A 12,439-nucleotide genomic window follows, 5' to 3' on the forward strand; every position below is an offset into this window, starting at 1 on the left:
TCTACATAAGTGTGGATGTCTAGGATAGAGCATCCCTTAATTTTCCCTCGCTTCTTTTGGGAATATGCTAAACATGAATATTTATTCCGTATAGCATACACATATACACGCACATGCACAAACAATACCAATAAATATAAATATACTTACATATATAAATATATATATATATATATATATATATATATATATATATATATATATATATATATATATATATACGTATATGTATTATATATATACATATACATTTTGATATTGGAGCGAATATTCCCAGGATTCTTTACTCTTGGACACCATATATATATATATATATATATATATATATATATATATATATATATATATATATATATATATATATATATATATATATATATATATATATATACTGTACATATGTATATATAATATATATTATATATATGTGTATATCTATGTATTATTTATACATATGCATATATATAGTGTACAAGAGTAAAATAACCTAAGAATATTCACTTCAATATCAAAATAAAAGAAAAATAGCAATTTCTAAAGGAAATGTATAGCTTCGTACAACCCTATTAGGCCCTTTCATTCGACGCATGTGATATAGCAATATATTCAAAAATATTCTGTCAAGGAATACGTACAATTTACCTTATACAAAGGACTGCCTTATCTACAAAAGCAAAAAGTTAGGCTTTCCATGTTCTGTTCTGCGAATTTCATAAAACATTCAAGTTATTCTAACTAATGAAATATGTTGCTCTTTATGTCTCATTAAACTTTCCAGAGACTGTGGTTCAAGTCCCCACCTGTGGTTCAGGTCTCAACCCATTCCAACCTGGGGTTCAAACGGACCAATCCAACCTGGGAGTTTAAGTCCTAACCCATTCCTACCTATGGACTCAAACAGACCCATTCCAACCAAGAGGTTTAAAACCCATCCATCCCAACCTATGGGTTCAAACCAACCCTTCCAGCATGAGGGTTCAAGTTACGACCCATTCCAACATAGGGATTTAAGTTCCGACCGACCCATTCCGACCTAGGGATTCAAACCGACTCATTCCAACCAAGGGTTCAAACCAACCCATTCCAACCAAAGGGTTCAAACCGACCTATTCCAACCTATGGGTTCAAACCAACCCATTCCAACAAGGGGGTTCAAGCCCAGACCCATTTCAACATAGGGATTCATGTTCCGAACCATTCCGACCTAGGGGTTCAAATCAACCCATTCCAACCAAGGGGTTCAAACGGACACATTCACACTTGGGGATTCAAGTCCCAAACCACTCCGACCTAGGGATTCAAACCGACCCATTCCAACCTGGGGGTTCAAACCGACCCATTCCAACCCAGGGGTTCCAACCTACCCATTCCAACCCATGGGTTCAAACCGACCCATTCCCACTCGAGGGTTGAAGTCTCGAATAACTCCAATTCACGTTTGCTTTTAGTATTACCACTGCACCATCAAGATTTTCCTGAACCTCCTCTTCATGAAACTGAAATTTATATAATTAATCCTAGCTCTCAAACTTAATCAGTCATAATTCAATAGACTTATCTCCATTCTTAGTCCTCAGCTCACAGCGATAGTACCAACATTAATTACTAAGTCAAATATCCTGAAACCGACTCTTTTCCAACAAAACCCCATGAATCACAAACTGCCATAGATTCCAATCAAAAACTGTTAAAGAGAGAGAGAGAGAATGGCGGTAGGCAGGCACCGATTAGGAGAAAATCCTCCTATGTGAGGACTATTTACGTATCTCTCCGTATTGATTATGCAAATTGATCTTCCAGAAGTTTAAATGACGTCTCCAGAAGGTGATGAGGAAATGGAGAAGATTCGGCAATACTCATTTGTGTGTGTGTGACTATTCAGGAGGGCCAAAAATAAAAGACTTTTCCTTACCTTTCTTTCATTGCTCTATTATTCTTTCCTACCTGTTTCAATACGTTTTAATAAACTTACCAAATGCCACTTGAGTATAGCTGCACTGTGCATTACCTTGCAGGTTCCTTGAATTACCAGTATTCTAAGATGAAAGAAAATGAAACCTCAAAGCATTCGCCAAAGATTTCTTAAAAAAAAAAAACTCTTTTATAGTCTAAACTGTCTGTCATTTCTTAAGCTTTTGAGATAAGCTAAACAAACCAAGTATGTAAAGAGTAACCTCCACCTGAATCCCACAAAGGCGAAGCATACTTATCTAAGGTATGAAGGATTCCTCAAGGTTGCAAAGGAACGGTTGCAACCAGAGCTCAAGTCGAGAAGTTATGTCAAGATTTCAAAATTAATATTCACGCTACAAAAAAAGGTAAATATCAATTTTTAAGGCTAAATGCAATTAATCGTTAACCACAAAATGCATTCTCTGAACAAAAATATATCTTTCATATATGTTTTAAGGATATATTAGGAGTTTCTTCACAAATAATGTCGAAATTAATACTAGAAATTCAATTTTTACTTAAAACCGCGTTTGATGAAATAAACTTCAAACGTAACAGCTTAAGTAAACACTAATAGGATACATAGTTATTTTTCTATTGAAAACCTCATCTAAAAGGATGAAATAATTTTCAAATACAACAGCTGAAGCAGAGAGTGGCAGGACGTAGAAGTTTCATAACAGCATCTGACGAGATGACATTAAAAACCGGCTTTGACGAGGTAACCAACTCCCATAAAAAATGAAATACAAACTGGCAGGACATAAAGATATCTATTTAAAATCGAGTTTGGCGAGATGATAAATTTTCAAACGTGATACTTTGAGGTTCTAGGCAAATAATGTGCGCTGGGAACAAAAGTCGGTTTAATCCACAATCCCTGGACATACTCTCTGCTAAGTATGTTCCTCTCAAACAAGACCAATATTTTGGATAACATCTTTTTACTCCATTCACGTGTTGCTCTGTGTCAAATTCGTTGCTAATTTTATCGAACTTTCCATACTCTGCAGAACTGTTAGCGTTGCAAGGATTTCCTATTACCAGTTATTAATTTATATATATAATATATATATTATATATATATACATATATATATATATATATATATATATATATATATATATATATATATATATATATATATATACACACACACACACACATATACACATATATATATATATATATATATATATATATATTTATATATTATATAAACATATACATGTGTATGTGTGTGTTTGAGACCATTCAAGACAAGTGATGCAGCATTTCTGGCAAAGGGGAATGCAAACTCATTAATTATGAGTATGAGGAAACATTTATGAATGATTATCTATACGCATATAATTCTTGTTACAATACAGCAGTTGTCCAAATGATTTTGTAAAAAAAAATGGCAAAAAGGAACAGGTACGTAGCACAAATATAAATAAATAAATAAATATATATATATATATATATATATATATATATATATATATATATATATATATATATATATGATATAATATTAAGCTACAAAATTAATGTTTAATATCCAATTCGCTCTACCTCGGAAATAATAAGTGTGTATATATACATATACATATATACAGTATGTATATATATGTGTGTGTGTGTGTATAAACCGAAGGGGACTTATAGTTGATAAGAAGTTCGTTGTCTCACGGGTTCGAACCACGGAAACCGAGAACTTACAACGTACAGTGACGCCTTAGCCCGTCCGGCTATCACGAGAGGTATACTGTAAGTTGATGTGGTAAGGTGTCACTGCACGTTGAGAGTTCTCGGTTTCAGTGGTTCGAGCCCGTGGGACGACGAACTTCTAATCAACTATAATTCCCCTTCGGTTTACATACGGTATATATATACATATATTATTTCCGAGGTAGAGCGAATTGGATGCTAAACGACATTGGTAGCTTAACGCTTGTATATAAATCACGGTGATGTGATAAAAATTCATTTATATATATATATATATATATATGTGCGTGTATATACAGTAGAAATAGAGACAAAATATACAACCTTACTAAAAATTAAAAAAATGGATTGTAGTCTTAAGAACAAAAGGGCGGGGGAGATACGAATTCATTGCAACATTCATGGACCATTCGTTTAAACGCACATTATGTTTACATATCATTGGAGAATCAGATGCAATACTCTCTCTCTCTCTCTCTCTCTCTCTCTCTCTCTCTCTCTCTCTCTCTCTCAGCGAAAATAACATCTTTCCTCTCCTCTCAAGTCCCAACCTTTGTCTCTTATGCCCAATTCGTAGCGAACAATGAAGCTAATTAAAATTGTTTACTCGAGAATCGATGGGAGGACTCTTACAGTAAATTTAATTAGTAGAGAAACTGCACACACACACACACACACACACACACACACACTAGATAGGATCCTCAGATACAGAAAGAAAAAAAGCGATTTTGATATTAATTCTGTTATTAGCTTCGCTCATTAATGGTATGAGATAGAAAATACCCTTTTTTTTCTTCTTCTTCTTTTAGAGGCAGAGAGAGGAAGGCTGAGACAGCTATTTTTTTCCTGAAAGAGAGAGAGAGAGAGAGGGAGAGAGATACATGATTCTTTTTTGAGAAACAAATTGATAAACAGACAGCGATTAAGCCATTTTACACAAAATTCAGCCTCATCAGAACTTTCCTTTTCTCCCCACGAAATAAATTAATGTAGAAGATTATCTCAAGATACCATAATATGAATTTCATCACCACGCCTAGAGTACACTGACGTTACTGGGTATAATCAATATATACCCTATTGAAATATATCTATAGCATTCAGTGCAAAATGACACTGTAGGGTTTCTCCAGTACATTGGGTGCCTTCGTCACATTACAACTAACAGAGGACATTAGTTCCTATTTTTCCTATATTATATCAATAGCCTCTGATATATATTCAATCAAAGGTATTATACATGTTACACACAAGAGGTTCGGTCAAGAGATCGAATGCCTCTGTCACAAAGGCACTGTCAAAGAGCAGCTATTTCCAACAGGTCGAATGCCTCTGTCACACAGTCACTGACAAAGAGCAGCTATTTCCAACAGGTCGAATACCTCTGTTACATAGGAACTGTCAAAGAGGAGTTATTTCCAACAGGTCGAGTACCTATGTCACATAGGCACTGACAAAGAGCAACTATTTCCAACAAGTAGAATACCTCTGTCACACAGTCACTGACAAAGAGCAGCTATTTCCAACAGATCAAATACCTCTATCACATACGCACTGAAAAAGAGCAGCTCTTTCAAACAGGTAGAATGCCCCTGTCACACAGGAAATGACAAAGAGCAGCTATTTCCAACAGGCAGAATGCCACCATCACCTAGGCACTGAAAAAGAGCAGGTATTTCCAACAGGTAGAATGCCTCTCACATAGGCACTGAAAAACAGCAGCTATTTCAAACAGGTAGAATGCCTCTGTCACCTAGGCACTGAAAAAGAGCAACTATTTCCAACAGGTAGAATGCCTCTGTCACACAGGCACTGATAAATAGCAGCTATTTCCAACAGGTTGAATGCCTCTGTCACCTAGGTACTGAAAAAGAGCAGCTATTTCCAACAGGTCGAATGCCTCTGTCACATAGGCACTCGCAGCTATTTCCAACAGGTAGAATGCCTCTGTCACCTAGGCACTGAAAAAGAGCAACTATTTCCAACAGGTAGAATGCCTCTGTCACATAGGCACTGATAAATAGCAGCTATTTCCAACAGGTTGAATGCCTCTGTCACCTAGGTACTGAAAAAGAGCAGCTATTTCCAACAGGTCGAATGCCTCTGTCACCTAGGCACTGAAAAAGCGCAGCTATTTCCAACAGGTCGAATACCTCTGTCACATAGGCACTGAAAAAAAGCTGCTATTTCCAACAGGTAGAATGCTTCTGTCACCTAGGCACTGACACAGAGCAGTTATTTCCAACAGGTAGAATGCCTAAGTCACCTAGGCACTGACAAAGAGCAGATATTTCAAACAGGTAGAATGCCTCTGTCGCCCTGGCACAGAAAAAGAGCAGCTATTTCCAACAGGACGAATGCCTGTCACATACACACTGTCAAAGAGCAGCTATTCACAACAGGTAGAATGCCTCTGTCACATACGCAATGAAAAGGAGCAGCTATTTCCAACAGGGAAGAATGCCTATGTCACCTAGGCACTGAAAAAGAGCAGCTATTTCCAACAGGCAGAATGCCGCTGTCACATAGGCACTGACAAAGAGCAGCTATTTCCAACAGGTAGAGTGCCTCTGTCACACAGGCGCTGAAAAAGAGCTGATATTTTCCAACAGGTAGAATGCCTCTGCCACCTAGGCAATGAAAAGAGCAGCTATTTCCAACAGGTAGAATGACTCTGTCACCTAGGCACTGAAAAAGAGCAGCTATTTCCAAAAGGTCGAATACCTATGTCACATAGGCACTGAAAATGAGCAGCTATTTCCAACAGGTAGAGTGCCTCTGTCACACAGGTGCTGAAAAAGAGCTGATATTTTCCAACAGGTAGAATGCCTCTGCCACCTAGGCAACGAAAAGAGCAGCTATTTCCAACAGGTCGAATGCCTGTCACAAATGCACTGTCAAAGAGCAGTTATTTCCAAAAGGTAGAATGCCTCTATCACATACGCACTGAAAAAGCACAGATATTTCCACTAGGTAGAATGCCTATGTCACCTAGGCACTGAAAAAGAGCAGTTATCTCCAACAGTTCGAATACCTCTGTCACATAGGCACTGACAAAGAGCACCTATTTGCAACAGATAGAATGCCTCTATCACCTTTGCACTGAAAAAGAGCAGCTATTTTCGAACAGGTAGAATGCCTCTGCCACCTAGGCACTGAAAAGAGCAGCTATTTTCAACAGGTTGACTACCTCTGTCACATATGCACTCACAAAGAGCAGCTATTTCCAACAGGTAGAATGACTCTGTCAACTAGGCACTGAAAAAGAGCAGCTATTTCCAACAGGTTGAATGCCTCTGTAACATACACACTGACAAAGAACAGCTATTTCCAACAAGTAGAATGCCTCTGTCACATAGGCACTGAAAAACAGCAGCTATTTCCAACAGGTCGAATGCCTCTGTCACATACGCACTTACAGAGATCAGCTATTTCCAACAGATCGAATACCTCTGCCACCTAGGCACTGAAAAGAGCCGTTATTTCCAACATTTGGAATGCCTCTATCACATATGCACTGACAAAGGGCAACTATTTCCAACATGTAGAATGCCTCTGTCACCTAGGCACTGAAAAAGAGCAGCTATTTCCAATAGGCGGAATGCCTCTGTCACATAGGCACTGAAAAACAGCAGCTATTTCCAACAGGTCGAATACCTCTGTCACACAGTCACTAACAAAGAGCAACTATTTCCAACAGGTAGAACACCTCTGTCACCTAGGCACTGAAAAACAGCAGCTATTTCCAACAGGTCAAATGCCTGCGTCACACAGTCACTGACAAAGAGCAGCTATTTCCAACAATTCGAATACCTCTGTCACATACGCACTGACAAATAGCAGCTATTTCCAAAGGTAGAATGCCTCTGTCACACAGTCACTGACAAGGAGCAGCTATGTCCAACAGATCGAGTACCTCTGTCACATACGCACTGACAAAGAGCAGCTGTTTCCAACAGGTAGAATGCCTCTGTCACCTAGGCACTCAAAAAGAGTAGCTATTTCCAATAGGTAGAATGGGTTATGTCACATAGGCACTGAAAAAGAGCAGCTATTTCCAACAGGTCGAATGCCTGTGTCACACAGTCACTGACAAAGACCAGCTACTTCCAACAGATCGAATACCTCTGTCACATACGCACTGACAAAGAGCAGCGATTTCCAATAGGTAGAATGCCTCCGTCACCTAGGCACTGAAAAACAGCAGCTGTTTCCAACAGGTCAAATGCCGAATGCCTCTGCCACATACGCACAGACAAAGAGCAGCTATTTCCAACAGGTAGAATGCCTCTGTCACCTAGGCACTGAAAAAGAACAGATATTTCCAATTAGTAGAATGCCTCTGTCACTCAGGCACTGTAAAACAGCAGCTATTTCTAACAGATTTAATACATGTCACATATGCACTGACAAAGGGCAGCTATTTCCAACAGGTAGAATGCCTCTGTCACATAGGCGTTGAAAAAGAGCAGCAACTTTCAACAGGTCGAATGCCTCTGTCACACAGTCACTGACAAAGAGCAGCTATTTCTAACAGATTGAATACCTATGTCACAAATGCACTGACAAATAGTCGCTATTTCCAACAGGTAGAATGCCTCTGTCAGGTAACCACTGTCGAAGAGCAGCTACTTCCAACAGGTAGAATGCCTCTGTCACATAGGCACTAACAAAGAGCAGCTATTTCTAACAGGTAGAGTGTCTATGTCACATACGCACCGACAAAGAGCAGCTATTTTCATCTAGTCGAATGCCTTTGTCACATACACACTGACAAAGAGCAGCTATTTCCAACAGATCGAATGCCTCTGTCACACAGGCACTGACAATGAGCAGCTATTTCCAACAGGTCGAATGCCTCTGTCATATATGCACTTACAAAGAGCAGCTATTTTCAACAGTTCGAATGCCTATGTCACATATGCACTGACAAAGAGCAGCTATTTCCAACAGGTCGAATACCTCTGTCACACAGACACTGACAAAGAGCAGCTATTTCCAACAGCTCGAATCCCTCTGTCACATGGACACTGACAAAGAGCAGCTATTTCCAACAAGTCGAAAACCTCTGTCACCTAGGCACTGACAAAGAGCAGCTATTTCCAACAAGTCGAATGCCTCTGTCACACAGGTACTGACAAAGAGCAGCTATTTCCGAAAGGTTGAATTCCTCTGTCACACAGGCACTGACAAAGAGTAGCTATTTCTAAGATGTCGAATGCCTGTCACATAGGCACTGACAAATAGTAGCTATTTTCAACATGCCAAATGCCACTGTCACATAGGCACTACCAAAGAGCAGCTATTTCCAACAAGTCGAATGCCTCTGTCACATAGGAAATGGCAAAGAACTGCTATTTCCAACAGGTCGAATGCCACTGTCACAAAGGCACAGACAAAGAGCAGCTATTTCCAATAGGTCGAATGCTTCTGTCACCTAGGCACTGACAAAGAGCAGCTATTTCCAACAGGTAGAATGCCTGTCACATAGGCACTGAAAAACAGCAGCTATTTCCAACAGGTCGAATGCCTCTGTCACAAAGGCACAGATAAAGAGCAGCTATTTTCAATAGGCCGAATGCCTACTCTGTCACACAGATACTGACAAAGAGCAACTATTTTCAATAAGTGGAATGCATCTGTCACATAGTCACTGACAAAGAGCAGCTATTTCCAACAGATCAAATGCCTCTCTCATACGCACTGACAAAGAACAGCTATTTCCTACAAACTGAATGCCTCTGTCACATAAGCACTGGCAAAGAGCAGCTATTTCCCACAGGTAAAATGCCCCTGTCATTGCGTGGTGAGAAAGGGCAACTATTCCAACAGGTCGAATACCTCTGTCATATAGGCACTGTCAAAGAGCAGCTATTCCAACAGTTCGAATGCCTCTGCCACATAGGTACTGACAGAGAGTAGCTACTTCCAACAGGTTGAATGCCTCTTTCACATACGCACTGACAAAGAGCAGTTATTTCCAACAGGTAGAATGCTTCTGTCACATACGCACTGAAAAAGAGCAGCTATTTCCAACAGGTAGAATGCCTCTCTCACACAAGCACTGACAAAGAGCAGCTATTTCCAACAGTTCGAATGCCTCTGTCACATAGACACTGACAAAGAGCAGCTATTTCCAACAGTTCGAATGCCTCAGTCATATAGGCACTGGCAAAGGGCAGTTGTTTCCAACAGGTAGAATGCCTCTGTCACATACACACACTACAAAGAGTAGCTGTTTCCGACAGGTCGAATACCTCTGTCACAGACAGTAGGCACTGACAAGGAGCAGCTATTTCCAACAGGTCGAATACCTCTGTCACATAGGCACTGACAAAGAGCAGCTATTTCCAACAGGTCAAATGACTCTGTCACCTAGGCACTGACAAAGAGCAGTTATTTCCAACAGGTAGAATGCCTCTGTCACATAGGCACTGATAGAGAGCAGCTATTTCCAACAGTAGAATGCCCCTGTCACACAAGCACTGACAAAGAGCAGCTACTTCTAACAGGTAGAATTCCTCTGTCACATATGCACTGACAAAGAGCAGTTATTTCCAACAGGTAGAATGCCTCTGTCACATACACACTGACAAAGAGCAGCTATTTCCAACAGGTAGAATGCCTCTGTCAGGTAACCACTGTCAAATAGCAGCTATTTCCAACAGGTAGAATGCCTCTGTCATATGGGCACTGCCAAACAGTAGCTATTTCCAACAGGTAGAATGCCTCTGTCACATAGGCACGGCAAAAAGTAGCTATTTCCAACAGATCGAATGCCTCTGTCACATAGACACTGACAAAGAGCAGCTATTTCCAACAGCCAGAATGCCTCTGTCACATACGCACTGAAAAAGAGCAGCTATTTCCAACAGGTAGAATGCCTCTCTCATACAGACACTGACAAAAAGCAGCTGTTTCCAACAGGTCGAATGCCTCTGTCACATAGACACCGACAAAGAGCAGCTATTTCCAATAGTTCGAATCCTTCTGTCACACAGACACTGACAAAGAGCAGCTTTTTCCAACAGGCAGAATACCTCTGTCACATACGCACTGACAAAGAGTAGCTATTTCCAACAGGTAGAATGCCTTTGTCACATAGGCACTGACAAAGAGTAGCTATTTCCAACAGATCGAATGCCTCTGTCACATAGGCACTGACAAAGAGCAGCTATTTCCAACACATAGAATGCCTCGGTCACATATGCACTGAAAAAGAGCAGCTATTTCCAACAGGCAGAATGCTTCCGTCACAACACAGACACTGACAAAGAGCAGCTATTTCCAACAATTCGAATACCTCTGTCACATAGGCACTGACAAAGAGCAGCTATTTCCAACAGGTAGAACCCCTCCGTCAAATAGACACTGACAAAAAGCAGCTATTTCCAACAGTTCGAATGCCTCTGTCACATAGGCACTGACAAAGAGCAGCTATTTCTAACAGGTCGAATGCCTCTGTCACATAGACACTGACAAAGAGCAGCTATTTCCAACAGCTCGAATCCCTCTGTCACATGGACACTGACAAAGAGCAGCTATTTCCAACAGGTAGAATGCCACTGTCACATAGACACTGACAAAGAGCAGCTATTTCCAACAGGTCGAATGCCTCTGTCACATAGGCACTGACAAAGTGCAGCTATTTCCAACAGGTTTAATACCTCTGTCACATAGGCACTGACAAAGATGAGCTATTTCCAACAGTTCGAATCCCTCTGTCACATAAGCACTGACAATGAGCAGCTATTTCCAACAGGCAGAATGCCTCTGTCACATAGACACTGACAAAGAGCAGCTACTTCCAACAGGTTTAATACCTCTGTCACATAGGCACTGACAAAGATGAGCTATTTCCAACAGTTCGAATCCCTGTCACATAAACACTGACAAAGAGCAGCTATTTCCAACAGGCAGAATGCCTCTGTCACATAGACACTGACAAAGAGCAGCTATTTCCAACAGTTCGAATACCTTTGTCACATACGCACTTACAAAGAGCAGCTATTTCCAGCAGTTCGAATGCCTCTGTCACACAGACACTGACAAAGAGCAGCTATTTCCAACAGGTCGAATACCTCTGTCACATAGGCACTGACATTAAGTTCTTTCATAAAAATAGCCACTGACACATCGCATCCCTTGTCATGTACTCCTTGGAAAAAAAATCAGTTAGTTCTTCAGATACTAACTGACAACACTGGTTATTTCCACAAAAACTTCTCCCAATAAATCTAGTTCCTTTTTCAGTTTATTAATACTATTGCCATTGCTATTATTTAACGTAATTAGAGCACATTCTTAAGGAATAAATGGTCATGGACTTTCTCAATAAGCTTCGGCAAAGCAGAACGACCTAATTTTTAAAAAGGAATGAACAGCATCAAAGAAGGGAAGTCGATTTTATATAAAAAAAAAACTTTATAACATGTAGTTAACATCAGTATAAATTTGGAACAGAGGCCTTGTCAGAGGTCAAGGTTTGAGAGAATGGTTACATGGTATATACAGTAAGTATCACAAGCCGACATAAGGCAACAAGTAAAAAATGCGCCAAAGTTTCTTCGGCGCAATCGAGTTTTCTGTACAGCGTATAATGTATGAAACTCTCAGCCACGGCCCAAGAAACTCTCAGCCGCGGCTCATGAAACTTTCAGTCACGGCCCGGTGGTGGCCTGTGTTGTTGGCACCTATAGCGGTGCCAGACCCACGACCATGACTAACTTTAACTTTAAATAAAATAAAAACTATTGTGGCTAAAAAGGGC

The 12,439-nt window shown here is 40.0% G+C and overlaps 1 protein-coding gene and 1 long non-coding RNA gene across 6 annotated transcripts in view; one reads left to right on the forward strand and one right to left on the reverse strand.

The window, feature by feature from the left end:
* The window catches only part of LOC136856531 (uncharacterized), a 616,643-nt gene that overhangs the window by 494,819 nt on the left and 109,385 nt on the right, over positions 1–12,439 (reverse strand). The window lies entirely within an intron of this gene.
* The window catches only part of LOC136856500 (uncharacterized), a 104,972-nt gene that overhangs the window by 22,507 nt on the left and 70,026 nt on the right, over positions 1–12,439 (forward strand). The gene's annotated exons all lie outside the window — the stretch shown is intronic.

The sequence above is a fragment of the Macrobrachium rosenbergii genome, chromosome 3, assembly GCF_040412425.1.
Source record: "Macrobrachium rosenbergii isolate ZJJX-2024 chromosome 3, ASM4041242v1, whole genome shotgun sequence".
NCBI lineage: Eukaryota > Metazoa > Arthropoda > Malacostraca > Decapoda > Palaemonidae > Macrobrachium > Macrobrachium rosenbergii.